This window comes from Equus quagga, chromosome 17 (assembly GCF_021613505.1).
Source record: "Equus quagga isolate Etosha38 chromosome 17, UCLA_HA_Equagga_1.0, whole genome shotgun sequence".
NCBI lineage: Eukaryota > Metazoa > Chordata > Mammalia > Perissodactyla > Equidae > Equus > Equus quagga.
Genome location: NC_060283.1, coordinates 51,857,432 through 51,877,947, shown reverse-complemented (window position 1 = coordinate 51,877,947; position 20,516 = coordinate 51,857,432). Strand labels below are relative to the sequence as shown.

Genomic DNA, 20,516 nt, shown 5'->3' with positions numbered 1-20,516 from the left:
CCTCCCCACCCGCCATATTCCAGATACAAGGCTCTATGTTGGGAAAAGTAGAGAAAGCAGAGCAAATTCAGAGTTAGTCACCATGAGAGAAGGGCCACCAAAAGCTGTGACCTTGGACATGATCTCACCAATCAGACGAGTCGTTCCTCCTTGCTTGTCAGAAACGGGGGCAGGCAGTAAGTGACGGCTATGGAGAGGGAAGCCAGGAGTGTTCCTCCAATTCTGTTCCCTCCTAGGGGATGGAGTGGAAGTCTCTTCTCCTCTACAGAAGTGTAAAGAGTCGAGAAGTGGGTATTGTCTACTCAACCCAGGCCTTGTCTCTGACATACTCTATGCACTAAATATCCCATAAGATCAGACAGTCTTTGAACTCTATTTCCACAGTGGGGCTGATTTGTCTTGAGTTACTGATACTCTCTTTCATTACACTCTTGTGACCCAGGGAGCCTGGACTCTTGGATAGAATAAACCCAGCCTATGACCTAGGCATGCAAGCAATGCCTTTGAGCACATATAGGTCAGTTAACTCAACCCTGTTGCCTCTGATCAAAATGGAAAGTTCAGCAGAAAGCATTAATCCAATAGAACGTGACGTTATCTTGGTTTTCCTCACTTGCTCAAAACAAGAGCAAGTACCCTCAAGTAGAAAGAGAAGTAGGACAGGGAGGTGATAGAAGGCTCTTGGGGAACATCGAGAATCAGCATTACCACTGGAGCCCAGAGCTCAGCCCATGGAAGGCACCGCTCATCTCCGGGGAGGCTGCATCTGCCTTCCCTTCAGCATCTCCAGCAGGAAGCTCTTAGCTTATGATCCGCCCCCACAGCCTCCCGGGAAAGCTGTATCATGAGCATTTGGGATCATTTCATATTTCAGAAATGGGCTTAACTCACACTCATGAGGTCAACTGGAAGGCCTACTGGATTTAATTATCCTGGAAAGGGAGGCAGCCAGAAACATGTCACGTAGAGATGGAGAGAGACAGCCGGGAGAGAGCGAGTCAGCAGAAGAGAGATTTGATGGGATGTGAATCATGCTGCTCAGGATGAGGGGCTACAACCATGCAGCACCCCAGGGAAACAAAACGGCGCTCCCTGAGCCAGACAGAATCCAAGGGAGACTCTCGTCCCAACCCATTCCCAGAAAGGCTTTGAGAAGCTAGTTGGGTTTATACCATTTTGACGAGGGCAAGGTAAGCCATGTAAAATGGCACATGCTCCTAAGCCAAGAACCTAAAAAGGAAATTATGGTAAAGCTACAAAAGGGGTCAATAGGCTTGATATCTTTCTCTCCATATTATTTGTTCTGACTAAGCTCTGAGTCTACGGTATGAGGCTGACAGGTTTCATACAAAGTTGACTCAAGGAAGATTTTGATGGGACAAAGAACAAGAATCCATGTGAAAGCAGGAAGGAGCACCAAAGACAAAAAGTCATGAGATAAAATGAATGAGGAAATGGTGAACATCGATTCGCTGTGAGGACATAGATTCAGGAAGCAATGGAAGGAATACGATGACTACAGCAATACAGGCCAATAAGACAGGCAGGGCCTGGGCTTCTATCAACTGCTGTGGCAGGGGGTGTTCATTGCTTTCCACTATCTTTTCCCTCTTTCTTCCTTAATAATAAGATTCTCAGCTGAGCATATTGCTACTCATTAATAAGATTAATTTTCCAGCCTCCTTTGCAGTAAGTGTGGCCAAGGGGCTAACTTCTTGCCGGTGGGATATAAACACAAGTGGCACATGGCAGCCCCTTGAAATCTCTCTTAGGAGACAGATGGCATGTCCCCTTGCCCCTTTGTTATCATCTCTTTCTCCACCTGCTGCCATAAATATAGATGGCACCATCTTGGGCCATGATGACAAGAGCCACATTCCAGGGATGGTGGAATGATGAGCTCTGCGGAGCCTTGGTCTCCAAGAATGTTATGGAGCAGAATTTTCACACTGGTCCTAGAAGGCCTAGCTTCAAACCTTGTGTTTACTCTCTGAGAGAGACAGCCTAAACCCCGGAAGGGGTGACTATATTTTAGGACCAGGTTTGGCAGCAAGTGACAAAGAAACCTAAAATAACTATCATTTAATGGGGATAGAAGTTTATTTCTCTCTCACATAAGCCAAGGTCCACCTCCTGTATTTTGAGTCCTTTTCCTCTTTCTCTAGAAATAAAGAGCATTATCGGTAATATAGTCAACCCTCTCTTCTCAGAAGTTAATTACCGCAATTTGACCACTCTAATTCTAGGCCACCTTTACCCCGCATCTGCTCATCGCCCCCTCAGTATCTGCCCTCCCACTCCTTCCCACATCCCTTTTGAGTTCAGGAGTGCAGAAGATTCCACACAGGGGCTAAAAGTGCCTTAAATTAAAACAAAGCTCCATGAAGGCTATAGAATCAGCCGTATGACTTGAATGCAGGGCCAGCAAGCCAGCAGAAGAGCAGACTGGCTTCAAACCAGCTCAGTGCTCAGTTCCCTGAACTTGACCCTAAAGGCAGGGCAGCCCCAAGGAGAGAGAGAGAGAGGAAGTGGGCTCCGGCGTGTGGAAGCCTACACACTCGAGCAGCACTGCGGGCCCAAGGCCAAGGTGCACACCACCCCCAGCTGCCTCCCAACCTGATGACTTGGGGTCCCCTAACCCCCACCGCCCCCTGCTTCCTCATTACCTAACCCAAAGACCCCCCCGAGGCAAATACAGTCTTCCACGTAGGGTGAAGTTATTGAAGTGAAAAATAATAAACTTTCATGCGCGTGTTTCAATTTTCACTTGTGTTTATGGCCAAAGGTGTTTTTTATTTTAATAATCGCTGCTGGAACAAGGGCAAGCCACATGCTGCTAACTTGTTAAAGAGAAAGGGGAGGGAGGGGAGAGGGAGAGAGAGTCAGTGAGAGCGAGAGTCCGTGCTCAGCTGTAAATTTCTCAACAGCTCAGCTCTAACCCTCCCAGTTTTGAATCCCACCCTTAAAACCTTAATGATAGAGAAAGGGATAAAATATGATCTGGACCATGCTCTGTTGACAGTTTGTCCTGGGCTCACTTTAGCCATGACAAGCAATTTTATTTGTGTGTGTGTGTGTGTGTGCACGCGCGCATGTGTGTTTTAAGAGAGAAACATCAGTGTTCTATGGTACCGTTTTATAATGGAGAGTGTCTAAAAGGGAAGGAATTTGGAGGAACCAGGATCCTTCCAGTTGGACATCAACTTGACTTGTTTTCAGCCCTCTTTTATCTGGCAGAGTCTCTATTTGCTTTTAAATGTCAGAAAAGGTTAAGAAGCCCTTGAAATCTGCAAGACATTTCCTAGACTTCTGGGGAGGACGCTCACCCTGTAACAGCATCGATTGATTACCCCTCCCTACCTTTGAAATTGCTTCTTAGAGGGAATATATCTGAGCAATCAAATGAAGGACAAAAGGATTAAAGTTAATGTTCATTTGTGGGTCTGAGTATTTTACTCCAGAATGAGTGAACCTAGAAACATTCAGATGTTGTATTTCTGTCTGTATTTCGCGTCTGTCCTGACTCACATTTTCCCAAATCATGTAGATTCAAGAGAAAATATCATGACTAGGAGAGCATTAACATAACCTTTCCTCAGCCCTTCCTCTGAAGGCTGCTGCAGTAGGAAGGGATTTAAGGCTCCAAGTGACTAAGGATCTGCTTCTAAGTCTAGAAGGGGCTCCATTTTGCATCCTAGGTGTTTAATAAAGGCAAATGGGCTGGCTGAGTGGCCACCAGGTCTGCAAGTGTCAGTAGCCTTTCCCACGCAGCGTGTGCCAGCTTGCAGGCCACCACCAGAGCATGCAGAAAATAAACCTTTTTGGGGGATTTACAACTAAATTTATAGTTTGAGGTGCTATTCTGATGTGCTCGCACTCAATCTTTTCAAGAATCCTTCACCTTCCCCAAGGCAGAGACTCAGTTTGGGGGCTCACAGAGGATCAAGGCCCATCTGGACCTCAGACCATCCATCCACATGAGCGTCTGCTGAGACGTCCTTTGAGCACTAGTCACCAATGGCCATCAACCCAAGCTGCTTGCTGCTCAGCTGTCCCTTGTCCCTGCCACCCCCTGTTCAGGCCCAGGGACTTCCTTGGCTGCATTTGCAGGCAGAGGTCCCATTCTGCTGCCTCTGTGCTGTGCCAAGGCGTGGAAATACCGGTAAGTCACCGTCTGCTGAGACTCACATCACAGACATCTCCTACCTGAGATTCTGTCCAGGAAGCAGGGCCTCTGTTGCCTGTACCCACCAAAGGTACAGTCCCATCGCTTTCCCATCTGTTTTCTTCTCCCCTTCTGTCCAAGGGGCTGTGTTCTAGCGATGGTTCTCCCTGGCAGCTTTTGCTATGCTTTGAGCCCGCTGCATTTCCCTAAGGTTGTGGGTCTTAAAGACTAAAGCCACAGACAGCTTTTGTTTCTATTCTCTGGCACTCCCTTAGCCTTACCTTGCCCTGAGAACACTCCACTAGGTCAAAAAGTGTGTGCACATGTGTGTGTGTGTGTGTGCACATGCATGCACTCACATACACACAAATATGCTGGGGGTGGGTGGAGTAAACTATTGGAGGAGAAAAGTCAGTTAATATCTTGAACCTCTTCTGCTATGTTTATAAATATACAAAAAAGAGGTGATGAACTTTCAATACTCCTACCACTGAGAGAAAGACTGTAGAAAATCATTTTTCACTCTTAGAAAAAAATAGATAATTAATTTGAGTGATATAAATGCTTTGTTTCTCTGAAATTGCTCCTGCTGAGTTAGGACACATCCATGTGTTCAAGAAACTGGAGGAGAAATGGAGTTGGAAGGATCCCTGACTTTCTCGTGCAAACCCCGAGGACAGTGCTACAGAGCCGTGTCCTGAAGTAACCCCAGGAGGCCTGCCCACAAGGATTTCCCAGTCCTCCGCTCCAGAGGTCAGGTCACATCGTTGTCCCAGGAGTAAGAGGTAGTGCGCGCAGGCTGGGTGGTCAACACGGAGAGCAGCGGGAGGAGGGCGTGGTGTGCTGTGACACTCAGGAGTCACTAGTTTTCCTGCCCCAGAGCGATGGAGCCAATCTCGCAACTTGGCACACGGAGAGGGAAAGGCACGAATCATAGTGCCTCACAGAGCCACGGGGTGCCAAGTTCCACCTCATCCCCGAGTCATAATCCTCCAGGCCGGATCACTCAGGCGAACCACCCCTGCCAGCCTCAGGCGTCCTCCCACCCCCTGGTTTCAGCACAACCCAAGACTCCACCATAACGTGCAGGACAACAGGCCAAAGGTGCAGCCAGGTGACATGTGTTTTACATCTCTGGGCAGAGCAAGCCTTTATAAAACTCTGAGGCACTTGGAATCCAAACGTCTCCAGCTCAAGGCTCCTCCTTCTAGAGTCCTTTCGCTTCACCCCTCCCTGGCACCCCTCCTCCCAATAACGTCAGAACATTATCGCTCTCATTTCTTCTAGAAGGTCATTCTAAGTAAGAAGAGGCTGAATGTGAAGTCTTAAGACCCGCGCAGGAGCCCAGGCCCTGTCACTCACCGGAGGATCCTGGGAAGCTGGGTACTCAGCACAGGGGAGGCCTCCAGAACTGTGTCGACCTGAATCCATCGAGATTCTGTTACCAGTAACTTGCACCTCGAACGTTTATTTGTTCTACAGCATGGCTCCCAACTCTTCCTAAGTGCAAACATCATTTCTTAAAGCCAAGAAATGTCATACACCACTATCTTAGGAATAATGTCTGGATTAGGAGAATACATCGGAACCCAAAGCTACATAAATTCAGCACTTCTCTGAAAATAAGTTGTATTCGTTAATCACAACAGCATCTACCATGTTTAAAAATCAACCATACTACACATATGTGCAAACTTGATCCATTCAGTCTATGATGCTGTTTTGTTTAAAACAAAGATTCCTGGACCCATCCCCAGAAACTTTAATTCAGTGGATTTGGGAGTAGAGTTCTAGAATCTTCATTTTTTTAATGGTGATTGTCCAGTGACCACTCTTGAGAAATACCATCTAGGGGGACTTACTTGAATTATCTGTCTACTTATTGTGGTGGCTCTTCACCATTTAACTAAACGAGGCATGTTTTCTCAGCCTGTTAATACTTTGTATTAGCTTTGCTCGTCTTCTATCCTTAATATTTTCTGAGGTCTATGAAGGTAACCAGGGGAAATACTGACTTGGTGGCTTGGTTGTCAGATTGAGGAGGTGCTAAAAGATGGCATTCAGTGCCTTGTGAGGGTCTTTGTCTTTCTCAGTAAAGGCTCAAATCCTGCAGTCTTGATTTACAGCCCTGCAAGGAGAAACTGAAGGAGGTTTGTATTACTTCTCATTGGCTCTACACCCGTTTTTACAAACTCAATTTTGGCCAGAGTTATTCCCTTAATTGTGTGTCTTCCAAATCATACAATCCAGAGATCCCTAATTGGACAGCTCATGTAGCAGTAGAAGTTTAGCTGCCCTCCTACAATAAACATGGGGATGACCATGGCGTCACTGTTCTTGGTCTGAGCATGGCAGTGGCTCATCCATCCGGGAGTCCAATTAGAGAATATGGATGGCTTCAGAATCCACTTTGTCTAACGGGAAAGAGTTTGCTCCTTTCAATAATGCCATGGAATTTCCGACCTGATTATTAAGAACTCTGATGAGTCAAACTTAGGCTGGGTTTCTGGCTCTGCGTAACTTTCACATTCCTTGAGTTTTGGATTCCTCTAGACTTCATTGTGTCTAAGTCCCACACTGACTCCAGTTCCTATATTATATTGGAGATCTGAGGAACAGAGCAAGAATTTGCTTCCTTAGCCCAAGTTTCCATTTAACTCAGAAAACAGAGCTCTTAATTTATATTTCCCTTGACAAACAATGGTTTAACTTACAGGGGAAAGGCGTCTTAGGAACTTGGACAAACTTAAGAGAAGAACTAAATTAGAGGTTAGGTAAAACTCAGCCTTCCCGCTTCAGCCAGGTTCCCCCATCTCCAGTTACTATAAACAATTGCGATTTTGAAAGTGTTGAAAAAAATACATTGACAATCTCTCCCAAAGGAGTGAGGGATTACAAGCCCATTTTGAGCCTCTGTGTTGCCAGTGGTAACATGGTTATTCAGGACAACTTGAGCCCCAGACAGGCAAGGACACCTCACTATTCTTCCAGTGAGCCCTTGGCATGGGGAGTAAATTGTCCCACCGTTTATCATTTGTCTGGGAAGTCCTATGATGAGATGTGTAGTAAATCCATAGAACAGTAGGCAATGTCTTCTGGATCTCTCTCTCCGTCTCTGTCTCTCTCTCTCTTTATCTTTCCCTACCCCACATACCTCACAAGTGGGGAAGGTGCATTTTCACCCTACTTTGAAAGCATTTGAGGAGTACCTACCTTGTGCTAGGAATTCCATAGGCAAAAATCTTGAAGATAAGGGAAGATGTGTAATATAAGATCTGCCATCCAGAGATAGAAACCCAAGAGCATCCTTTTGTATTTCCTACACTTTCTATGAAAAAGGACATTGCTATTCATTTTGTCCAAAATATATGAACCAGAGAAGGGGCACTGATTAGGCTTGACAGAGCTTCAGTGGTTGAGGTGTAGGCCTATGATACTCTCTTCTTTCTGTAAAACAGCAGTGACCACTCTCTATCCAAACTGTCCAACTTGAGGAACCTCACTTCCACCCTTGAAACCTTCAAGGACTCTTAAAGGTAAACTAGGCAAAGATGGGAGTGTGCTTCTCTCACCCATGACTTTGGTCAAATCTGTTCACCTCTGGGGTTCTTCGTTTCCCCATCTGCACAAAGAGGAAGTAAGACTAGACCTCCAAGACCCCTTCCAAATAGGGTGGTCTACAGCTCTGCAGACTCCCAGTGCTCACAGCTTCCTTCTCTGCCCTCTGGTAAAACCCTGACTCCTCCCTCTTTCTTCTTGGTTTCCCCACCCAGGCTCCCATCCTCTCAGAGGGAAAGAATTGGAAAAAAGAATCTGCACTAAACAATCAGAGTCTAGCTATTATTTGGGTGACTGCCTCCTGGTTGCAGGTGGGGTGGTCTTTGCATTTTAGCAAAGCTCCCTGGGATTTCAGCATCAGTCCAGCTGACAGAAGAAAGGAAGAGCAAAGAGAAGAGCACACTTCCCGGAGGACTTTAGCGCACCCCTTAAGCCTCAATGCACCATTTCTATGAATAACATGATCCCAGAAAAGATGATTTAATAGAAGAGGGAGGGAACCATAGTCCAGAACCAGTAGGAGAGAAAGAAGGAGAAAAAAAAATCGTCAGGAATTACAGCGAGAGGAGGGGTTAGAGCAAAAAGGTTTCTGTTTAGGATACCAGGGAGAAAAAGAACTGAGATGATCAGGGATGGCAAGTATGTATCCAGCAGGCTGGCAGCCCTGGAAGACTTGGCTTAACGATCGTAGCTTCTCCTGCTGTCTCAAATTGCCTCTCAGTGCAGCCTCCAGGAGCTGCCATCACGGACCTGTCAGTGGGCGAGGTTGAGTCTCCTTGCCATCCATTGGGTTACACTTAGAAAATTCAGACCCTGGCAGACAGAAGTTAGAAAGGAGCAGTGGAGCTCCTCTGACATTTTGAGGATGATAAAACGAACAGCTCTCCTGATGCCTAATTACCCGAACCATTGTCAGAGACAGACATGCAGGAGCCAGGGTTCACCTCAAATTCCAAGAGGTCAGAACAGTGCGGTGCTCTCTCTGCCATTCGAGATCGAAATCACCTCTACAACCCACCAAATTTCCATCCAGCCTCCCTTGAGAACTTGCAGGAGCAGAGAGCTCATTGCTTTTGAGTGTGCTTTGTTGACAGGCCGCTCTATTGAAAAGGTCTCCCCTTGAACTGAAGAAGTTACCTCCCTATAACTTGTACCCACAGAACCCCAGCTCAGTCCTTTGGGGCCATGCAGGAAAAAAATGTAACCCTCTTCCTTGTACCACTTCTTTAGAGCCTGACATCATCTCCCATGTCTTCCTCCAGCCCCTCTTCCAGCCACTGGGCATGCCTTCCACTGTTCTTCATACAGCGTGGTTTCAAGTCCACTCTGGGACAGTACCTCTTATGGCAATGGAGAATTCCTTGTATTGTTTGAATTAGAGACAAAGGATTATTTTTTTCCCATTACTTTTGCTATGTCACTAGGCCACGTGATAGCCATGATCTTGGTCAGGGTATATCTCCATCTCCTCTCTGGGCTTGGAAGAGTTTGAACTTCATGGACCCTTCGGTCCCTCCTACTTTTGCAAACCGAAGAAAGCATGAACTGCCATCATCTGCCAAGCCCATACTCTTCAGGATGCTCCACTGATGAAATCTGAAGGATACTTCAGCACTGAGGAGGAGCAGAGGATCCCACTGTGGAACTGTGAGAGTCCCCGTGCTCTTGTGCAGAGCATCACTTTACTGTGGCTCCTCCTGTCTCCACATATGTCTGCCTAGGGTCCTTCAACAATGTCTGCTGTCCTTTAAGGCAGCTTTCCATTTTTACCTAGGTTTCCTCTGGTTCAGAGACAAACATGGAGATTTCGTTTCCAGAACTAGGCTACAATGCAAGCATTTAAGCTTTGATAACTAGGGAATTGGGATTGCTTCTCGGCCTTTTGGCTAAGATCAAGTGAAGTATCTATTCCTGGTTTTTTTTTTTCTCGTTTTTTTTTTTTGGCAAGGAATATTGGCCCTGAGCTAACATCTATGCCAATCTTCCTCTATTTCCTAGGTGGGACACTGCCACAGCATGGCTTGATGAGCAGTGTGTAGGTCCGCACCCAGGATCCAAACCTGTGAACCCTGTGCTGCCGAAGCAGAGCACACAAACTTAACCACTACGCCACTGGGCCAGCCCCAGTAGTGTCTATTCTTATCAGTTTAATAGCTAGGGAATTGGTAAAAATCCTGTTTTTGAGTGTTTGGTTCAGATAGGAGAGCTGAGAGAGACACTTGGCGTACTAACTAGCGTGGGGCTATTTAAAGTCCTTACTGAAGACCAACGAGATAAGTCTCAAAGTCTAGGATAGGCCTTGGACGAGGCCAAGTGGCCAGGAATATGGAAATTACAAAACCAGGACCTGTGTAAGCCAAGAAGTTCTCAACAATCAGGGACATAAAAAGTAGGAAAAAAGTTATCTTCAGGGTAATTCCTATCATCTTCATGTATAATTTGTTCTCAGTCTCTTCCCACTGCCTGAAACAGGGCCTGGCATACATTAGGTGCTCAATAAATATGCATGGAATGAATGAATCATTAATCGAAACCTTGTTAATCGTTTCAGGTTTGCATTATTTAGTCATTTACTACACCACCATTTATTAAGCACCACCAGGGTACTAGGCACTGTGCTAGACGCTAGAGAGTTTACAGATAAATTTTACTGGAGCTCAGAGCTCAAGTTCTGGCAGGGTATTTACTCAAGCGGCAGTAAGTACACTAAGAAGGGGTAAAGATAAGACAGTGGAGACTAAATGTCAGGAGATGCAATAAAGGAGGTTAACAAAAAGGGTTCACGTGAAAGGGCTGCCTTCAACTTGCCCTCCTCTGTTCAACTTGAAGCTCGCCGTGCCCTGCTCAACTACAAGAACTCAGTCTGATTATTCAAACGAAAATTCTTGGGCACGGATTTCCAGGCAGAGCTGTGGGGAGAACTTTTCCCATGGAGGGTCCTTGTTTCTGGCTCTCTCTCCACTTCCTGGCGCAACCTCAACTGGCACTCCTCGGGCGACCCGCCCTATTATAAATTTCTCTCTGGCAGCTCACCTGCTCCCTGGACTGGCAATTGGGAATCTCATACCTGGCTGCAGCCAAAAGATTTCAGGAAATGGTGCTTTGGAAACACATCTTTAAAATGAAAACAGATAAAGGAGCTGGCAGTGGAGCCAAGGAAAACTCTACTCTTTCTGAAAAGCAGGCAGTTTGTTGGCACTGGAAACCTACCTGCCTGCTCTCAGCCACCACCACATCCTCTAATAAATGCAGCAGTGCACACAGAGACACACATACACACGAATGCGCGGCAACTGGGCTGTAGAATATGCGCTCGAAAACCTGAGAAACGCTCGTCCTAGGGCTCTGTGGAAGGCCCCGTGCCTCCTAGAGCCTGCAGCCCTTCGAGGTTCTAACCTGCAAGGCCTGGGTCACACACTTCCTTCTGGAGAAACATTCGTGGATTCCTCCTCCACACTGTAGACAATTCAAACCAAGTCGAGTGGAATTTTTACAGGCATTTCTAAGTTAGATGCACCTTATAGCAATCTTCACTTATAAGCCCTGAGACTTTTGTTTCTAATTTAGTAAAAGGAAAAATAAAAGTTGTGAGTTGGGACCATTTCATCTACTAGGGTGGCATTAGTAAGTTGATCCTCTCTTTGTGGAAGGCACCCGAACCCTACCAAAAAATGTCACTCAAATAATATTCCCCTGCGTGGCTGTAAAACATTCCTATTTATAAAGTGCTTCCGCTTGACTGAGCTTCATGGAGGCTCACAACAGACCTGGGTAGTTGGCCAGGATGATCATCGTCACCGTGTGCCGATGAGGAAACTGATGAGCAGCTGATGAGTGCCTCGCTTGGCACACATGGGGAGGAAGCAGCCAACACACCTCCTCCCGGGCTGCATCTAGGGTTCCGCCCATCACCGCATGCATCCTATTTTCGTAAGGGCACATGGTTGCTCATAATTCAAGCATCAGGTAATTCGACTAACCTATTGAAATGCAGGCCCTCTATAACTGAACATGGCTGGGTCTGTTGGAATCCCACCTCCACAAGTCAAAGCATCCCCAAATCATAAAACTGAGTTACCCAGGTTGTTCCCTAAGTTTCTTTAAAGAAACAGCACAAGCATTTTCCCCCTGAAAATCCAGAGCACAGACAGAGCTTCCTCGAAATTCTCTTACATATCTCCCCTCTCCCCACTACTTGCCACCGCCACTCGTGGTAGCTAAAAACAGTCCCTCTCTCTCCCCCTGTCCCACTCTCAATGCCATGCCTCCTGCAGATCACATGCTACCCACAGTCACTCATTTTCACGGTCTCACAATTACCCCCTTCATTTCTTGCTCTCTGTGTCTGACTTTCCAGGAGGGCATGGACTGGAGGTCTGAGCTGAGTGGGAAGCACTGGGTAATTTTCTGGCATCCCCTGACAAGCTGGAATGACAGACACAACACGCAGCCACACTTCCGGGAGTGTGTTGGCGGGAACACACCACAGCATTGACGTGGGTCTCCCACCCATCACCAGGACCAGCCCCTTCTCGGTCCAAAACGGAGACTCACACTCCAGGTAGGGAGAGATCTCCTAACGTTTGCTGAGCTGAGCAGACACGAGAGTTACAGTCCCCAGCAATACAGGGGACAAGATGCTAAAACTACCCCCTACAGGAAGATGAGCAGAGAGGCAAGTGGGGAAGAGTGAGTAGTTACTGAAAGGCCAAGGTGGAGACGTCCTCAGGGGAACAGGAGTCTTACATGACTAAACAAGGGATTAACCCCCAAAGTGTCCAAGTGCAAGGAGGCCACTGAAGCTGCTAGGAAGAACCCAGCCATCCCGATCTGCCCCTGCAGCTGGCCCAAGTGACGGCAGAGCAAACAGTAGAGTTTTTACTCCCTTAGGATTAGTCTGTGAATCCTGCCTTGCTGTGCCCTCTGCCCCTGCTCGTAATTATCTGTTTCCCATCCACACTGCAAGCTTCTTGAAGGCCAGTTCTAAAACATCTTCATAACTTCAGCATCTGATATGGTGCCTGGATTCTTAGAAAATAATAAAATCAAATTAAGGGACTTCAGGAAAAGGAAAGAATGTCTCTAATCATTGCATTTCTGCTCCATCAGTAAAAAATTAGAAAGTTTCTATCTTTCTACAAAATGTGATGGGCCCTGCTTCTTGCGATCAACTTCATGAAACTATATCAAAATTGTCAGCATCTCACAATGAGTTTTTGTAGCTTAATCACCCTTCACTGTAGAATGGATTGGAAAGCCAGACTTAAGGGAATTATTTGGTTCGTAGAGTGAGGCTTGACTGTGGGACTCTAGGAAGTCAATATGACTGGCTATAGCCTTGAAGGTGTTGGGTGAACCTTCAGGAATACAATTAGTTATTAGGAGGGTGACTTGCCTGTCTCTTGTCAGAGTCACTGCCAGCCCTGCTCTGTCTGCTCTGCATCGTAGGGAGCTGGGCCCTGACAGCTACAGTTCCCGTGCCCCCATTCCAACTGGCTTCTCATTAAGTTTGGCCAATGAGAGGCCTCGGCAGAACACTGGAGGAAGGAAAAAGCCCAGGTGCTCCCCTCACTCCATGTTTTAGGAGACATCCCAGCAGCTGCTTAGTCTCTTCTGGGGTTCCACCTCCACTGGGAAGCCACTCCCTCTATATTTCTAATTCATAAACTCTGGTAGCACCACCTCCTCTCTGTCACTCCAGCCCTAGATGTAGAAGTGGGCCCTGCTAACCTAGGACTTGCCTCACCCATTTTCCCTTTGAGTTCCATCAACTTTAATATGTAGCCAGTTTCTCATATCAATGCTCCTCTCTGGACCTGCGTGGCATAGGTTCTGTTTTCCTGGCTGAACCTTGACAAACACAGCTGCCATTTTATATGGGCCTTTCTCAGCTCCTGCAATTCTGCCTAAGCCATGAGAAGTTAGAAACTATGTATACTATAAGCCTAATGATGAAGGGTCTTTGGGTTCAACCAACTTCCTAAACTAGGCAATGACCTGGCTGGAGGAGCTTAGACAGTGGTGTGCCGGTAAATGTGTAACCGTGGGTTCTCTGAGAGATGAAACCCCTGATTTATAGCATTTGCCCATTTCCATGATGTAAGTACTCCCACCATGGTGAGTTAAGCTACCAAAACAATGTCACTGAATGTGGAATTGGAAAGAGCCCCACAATGCGATGACTGAGCAGGAGCAGCCAGTTTGCTGGATGTCTGAGGAGCAAGAACCACACGCCCTGAGGCACTGAATAGAGAAGGGCATTTGGGCAAGTATGAAATAAAACAGAGACATTTTGGAGACTATAGAGAGTGCAGAGAGGCCCAGGAGGGGAGAGGAAGCAACAGAGAGTCAAAAAGGGAATTGGGAAGAAATGACAGATGGGAATTTGGGGAGTGACGTGTTAAGAGTTGTGAGCGGTGGTTTACTCCAAGTAAAGTATGGAATCAAGAGTAACAGACCTGCTTGTCATTAATGTGTTGGAGAGCTGCGGTTATTTGGGGGGTGAATTGAAGAGCTGTGGAAGTTGCCAAAGAAGGACCCAGCCACAGGTGGGTTACAAAGGCTCATAACAGTTGCATTGCTAGAAGGGGCCTCAGAATCATCCATTCCAACAGCATTACTTAACAGATAAAGAAAGCGAGCCTCAGAAAGGCCATGGCCACCCAGGCAGAGTGGTAGAATCCAAACTCAACCTTCAGTTTCTTGCAAGACCATTCATTCATTCATTCAACAAATATTGCTTGGCAGTAGTAGAAGTCTGTTGCGAGCATTACTGACGTGGTCCTTGTCTTCAAGGACCTTACTATCCAGGGAAAGAAAGGATTAAATAGCTTTTCACAGTTCGTGACTATTTTTTTGTGTGTTAAGTGCTATGAAGAAAAAATACAGGATGCTTTAATAGACCTCACATGAAGACCTAATTTAGACCGGAAGGTGCCGGCAGGTGTCTCTGAGGAGCTCTGACACTAAGCTGAGACAGGAGTGAGGAACACGAGCCTTTCAGGCAGAGACGAGGGGAAGAGGGTTCCAGGTAGAAGGATGTCACATGCGGTGGTCCTGTTTCAGGTCTGAGTCCCCAAGTAAAGGCCACTTACAGAGCATGTCTTCTCTTGCATCACCAGACAGCCTGAAATGTGTTGAAAGCTAAAGCCCTGAGTTCAAACAAGATGATAAAGCTTTGTCATAATGCGGCATCTTGAATTTGGTGCAGATATAAGAGAGCGACTGGCTTTTACTCGTAGACTTTGAAATGAAAACGGTGGATGTCTTGAGCCTGGGCAGGGCCACCCGTGTTACTTAGCCTCTCTCAATCGCTGCACCCCACAAACTCCACACTCACGTGAAGCTCCTGCCTCTCTCTGTGAGGAAAACAGGTAAAAGAGCATGTTTTCCAGGTCACATCTTCATACTTTTAGCTGCTAAAACCCACTGTGATGTCTCTGCGTCTTCTCTGAGTGCTTGAGGTAGAGAGCGCACTCTGGGAGCGCACAAGTTCCCAGGACAATGGGCTCCCCTCCCCACCTGCAGAGGTGACAGCTGCCATCCATCCCTCTCTCCTGTGCTTTAACCCCTCCCCTCAGCCACTTTCCTCCCAGCTTGATCTTCTGAGGCTGGGAGGAGACAGGAAAGCTTACTTTTGCTTTCTTCTTGAGCGAATCCATCATATCAAGCCTCCTAGTCAATAATTCCATTTCTTTATTTTCAAATATCAACTGGAGCCTGGTTTATATTCAGTTTTTCATGACTCCTTCAGCCCTTAACTTTGGACAAAGTAAACACCACCATCACTACATCTCAGATAGATTAGCTACAAAAATTTGGATCAATTTTATTTTCCTTTTCTCCAAAATGGATGCATACAGACCAACCTTTGCATGGAAGTGTCTCTAAGGAAAAATAAACAATCCACTTGTAAATGCTCTGGATTTCTTCCTGAAGCACCATCTGGAGAGCCCAGTTCTATAATCCCGTGGATAAGATTTGACGTCTTTTGTGAGAAATGTCTTTTGCCAGGAGGCCAGAATTCCAGCCCACTAATATGTTATGACTTTTGACATGTTGCTTGAGTTCCGTCAGACTCAGTTTCCCTCCTTTACAAAATGGGATAAATAATGTCTAGTCAACTGGCACCATAGGAACAAGTCCTAAGACAATGGTGTGCACCTTAGAAGGAAGGACATCAGGGACATCCAAGATTTTTCTGACATTTTTTTCATGTTGAATTTCTGCAACTAGAGTCAGGGGCTTTAAAAAATCCAAGTGCTCAGCTAAGATATGCACACGCATCACTGTGTTTCCTTTTGGCATGTGATAAGACAGTGCATTGTGATGTCAAGGATAAGCATTTTTCATCAGTATTTTTTAAATGTGCTGAGTCTCTTTTTCCTGAGGCTCCTGGATGTAAGAGCCTGAATGGATGGGAGTTGCTGGTGTCTCTGGAGAAGCTTGTTTTCTTTCCCAGGCTTCCCAACCCTACCCAAGATCGCTTGTCATTGAGATTAACCTTCGAGGACAGGCACCCAGGAGCGGAACTCTCTGGGAGTGAGTGAGCTTTTTCAGGATGTCAGGAACGGGAGAGTGTGTGTGACTCAAGAAGGACACACATCCGTGTTAGAGAAGGGTGAGGTTGCAAAACATACCCAGGAAAGGAAGAGAGAGGATGTTATACTTTCACTACCTCGCTGTTGTGAAACCGGAAAACATCGATCCTGTCCCTCTGGGTATTCAACATTCCACTCACAAACTCCCCTCCCTGGAAACCTTCTCTGGTTCAGTTAATCAAATGTTCCAGAAGCCAGCCCTTCCCCCATCCCAACCCATAGGATTTACTAGTTTTCACGTGAAAGGTATTGATTCAGGAACTCCCGATGGCTCCCTGCTAAACCGTTGACTTCTGTTAAACGCCCTGCCTCCTAATGCATTTTGCAGGTCCCAGAATTCCGTTCTCATGTGTCCTTTTCCATTTTCTTCATTGTGAGTCCCTCCTCCTTCAAATAAACCCTCACTTGGGTTTAAGACCTTCCTGGAAGATGATTCTGTAGTCTCCCTTTCTAGAACTTCCCAACCCTCACTCTCATTCAAATGAGAGAATCACTAAAGGCCTCCTTGTCCTTGCCCCCCAGCAGACCCTCATAAATCCACAGTGAAGTTGTGGTTTTTTTTTAATTAAAGCGTCCAAATAATTAATGATCAACCCCATTCGTGCCATTGAAAACCCAAATGTCACACGGTTGAAAAGACCCAACCAAATAATTCAGTGTACCCTATAAAGCCTTGAAAAAGAGGGCCCAAGAGGCCTGCATGACTGGTTTCTGTGCTGTCTGAAAAGCTTGGTTGGGTTTTGGGCACTTGATTGGATTCCAGGAATAATGTGCCCTGAGCACAAAGGGCTCTTTTGATGTGTCTGTGCCATGGTTCCTCCCCTCCCCTCCTCACTTTACCTGGGATACACATTCTCCTTGTCTCCCAAGTTGGAAAAAATAACCCATGGAAGAGAGGAAAAAACAGCAGAGGGAAAGTCAAGGGTGGGGGCTGGGGAAACTGCAGCTCCTCGTCTGAGCTTGGTTACTGAAGTCTGGTTATTCCGGAGGAAGAGAAGAAATGGAGTTTATACAATGTCTGTGACCAGACACTGGAAAAATGTAAGGAAAAGATGCCTCTTGGTTGAATGTGGCCCCTTGAGCTATGAGTAATGAGTCTCCAAGCAACGATCTGCTACTTTCAAAGAGTCAGAAGAACTGCAGATTACCAGTCCTGGAAATCAACGTGGATTTATAAGCCTACAGGCAGAGAATCCATAGATCGAGAGTCCAGCCTGGTGATTTTTCATGAGTACCAGAATACTCAAGAAAGATGGAGAGAAAGAAGACAGAGTCCCCATTACCAGAATGCCCTGAGCAAAGTACCAGCTACAGGCCAATATTACACATTGGCCCTGGGAGACAAGGAGTGTGGTTCTATCTCCAGCTATAGAGATGCGCAGATTGGCAGCAAAGGGCAGCAAGCTGGTGGTAGTAGAAGGCTCTTCAAGGATGTCCTTCTGGGCTACCTTGAACAGGTTGTTTTCCCCCTCTAGTCTTGTTTTGCCTGTCTGCAAAAAGATGAACTTGAACCACACCAGCTTGGAGATTCTGTTTAATGGCTTAAGACAACAATCTACTTATCTAGGTCTTTAATTCTAATTATGTTCTATAAATATCTGTGTAGAGGTAGTATACATGTAGATTCATTACATTTACTCCAAGTATTTGATATTTTTGATGCTATTATAAAAGGTATATCTTTTCTAACTTTGTTTTTTAATTATTTGCTGCTAGTATATAAAAATACAATTAATTTTGTATATTGAATTTGAACACAGTGACCTCATCAAATCATGTATGAAATTAATAATTTATTTCTCAGTCTGTCTTCTTTTCACCATCAGCTCCCAGCTGGTGAGATCACAGGGAAGATGTTTGATGTATTTGTTAAGTTTCTTAGGTTGCAAGCAACAGAAACAACACTGGCTAACTCAAATGTCAAGTAGGACTTATCTTACAGCTATGGGATAGTTCTGTGAGTCACAAGAAAAAGTGAACTATCAGACCTCAAAAAAGGACAGGGCCCAGAGCAGCCTTAGGGAATAAATCCATTGTCTCTTCAGGATGCCCTATTAGGATGAACTCTGGACTTGCTTTGAGTTACTCCTCTAAAGATTCAAATTCCTCAGAGAGCAAATCGTGTTGTCCCTATTTAGGTCCAACCATTGTCCACATTGCCAGTTGGTTGACAAGACCACCAAGACTGCATGCAATTCTGGAGGAGTGGTACCCCAAAGGATATTCACCATGCTGTTATAAGAAGAAGGGAGAATTGATGGTGGAGAGGCAAGACAACGCATGACCACCACCTATAGTATCTAATTAGATCTTTCTGCCCCTCGCCCATCTTATCAGGTATACAGATTAGCACCTAAATTTTGGTGATGATGGTGGTGATGGAGAAGATTACATCTCAGCCAGCCTTATCTTCCTATCTAGACACCAAAAGCACTTGAATCACCATCAATGACCCACATTATTCATTTGTACATGAAAGTGCATCCTTTGTCTAGCTTGCTTCGCTGGGCTTCAATCAACCTGTTCTCCCCCATTAATATGCATTGTGCTGTTGAAATAGGCTGGGTTAATAATCAAATGCATGTGTGTTCTATCTTGCTTTCTTCCCTCTGTCTTCTGTCTCTTTCTAAGGGTGGTGGTGTGTTTATTTTGCTGCGGTTACTTTGGAATAAGAGACCTAGTATTTATGCTGATACAGTCAGTAACTACATTGCATTCTATCTGCTTGTTGAACTGCTGACTCTGGGCTTGAGCACACATAGTGTATAGAAGATGTTTGTGGGTTTCTAGGTGTTTTTAATCCACAAGAAAATGGACTGAGGTCACAATGATCAACTTTCTTAAGGAGAGAATTATAGTGAAAACGAAGTGAGGTTAAAAGGCTCTTATCTTTCTGATCACTCATCTCTACCTTTATTTATTGCCCTCTCTTGCTTTTATTAGCATGCTGACAGTTGGAGCCATAGACGTTTACACCAACACTCCAACTACTGCCCTGATTTCAATTCCAATTTATGAAACCTAATCTAAACCTTAAAAAGGAAGCTACAAACTATCACTTTAAATTTCAGTTTACAGAGGTCCCCAGACGCTTCCAGGAATTGAGTTGGGAGAGGTCCTGGGAATCAGAAACCAAACTACCACCTCCTTCCTCCCCTCAAAGGACCCGAGGACATTGGAAACCAAACTCATAAAATAGCATTTTCACAACATCTCATCTGAGAAGAATTACAAGAGAACATCTCATCCATCCCCCTCCCGGCAACTGGTCCTAACTAATCCCAGACAGAAGGAGGTGTCTCTTATTCTTCAAGATCACTTGAAGGACATTTCACAATTCCCCTGGTCACCTGCTTCAAAATACAAGAGCTGGATGCCAGGAAAATCTTCCTCATATTCCAAAACCAGTTCTTCCCTCAATTCAGAGCATTTGGATAATTAAAGTATAAAATTTCAGAACTGGAAGAGACTTTAAATACCATTTAGTCTAGAGGTTACAACTGGTGACCCAGGGACTGAGACAGTTTTACTAGAGCCACAGAAAGTCAAATTTTTGAATTAGTTGCCAATGCTTAGATATTGAGATATTTCCTTTTGTAAAATCTATATAGCTGTGTCTCTAGAAAAGTCAAAAGATCCAGAAACACTGTGGCCTCATTGCCACAGCAGTAATCAGAATTGGGCAACTCCTCTTTAGACGGGGTCATAAGGGAAACAATCTCCAGCACAGTAAAGAACCAACCAGGCCTGATTATCTCACTTACCTTCAATGACTAGGCCCTGTCACATCCAAGTTTGTGATTCCTGCCTTTTGCTGATGAGAAAACTGAGCCAGAAAAATGGGTTGACCAAGGTCACCAGCTATAAGTGTGAGAAGAACTAGAACCCAGGACTCCTGCCTCCTGGTCCAATGCTCTTCTCCTATAGAGTACTGATTTTAGGTTGTAGCTATGCTGACCTGGGGCAGCTGAAAAAAAGTTATAGAAAATGGGGAGGTGACATAATAAAAGTCAAAACCTACAATTTTCATATTTCCTGTCACTTTTTATAGTCCTTGGGTTGGCTCAGCAGTATGCTGATAGAGGTTCCCCTATGACCAGTAAGGAAGATAACTGGCTGATGCCCAGTGAATAGCAAAGGAAATATTCAGTGGGAAGGCTTGGAAGACCCAGGCTCATTTTTTTTTTTTTTTT

General features: G+C 45.5%; 1 pseudogene; it reads left to right on the top strand.

Annotated features, from left to right (window-relative positions):
- Positions 1 to 9,589: 9,589 nt before the first annotated feature.
- LOC124229686 (uncharacterized) lies at positions 9,590 to 9,736 on the top strand (annotated as a pseudogene).
- The last annotated feature ends 10,780 nt before the right edge of the window (positions 9,737 to 20,516 follow it).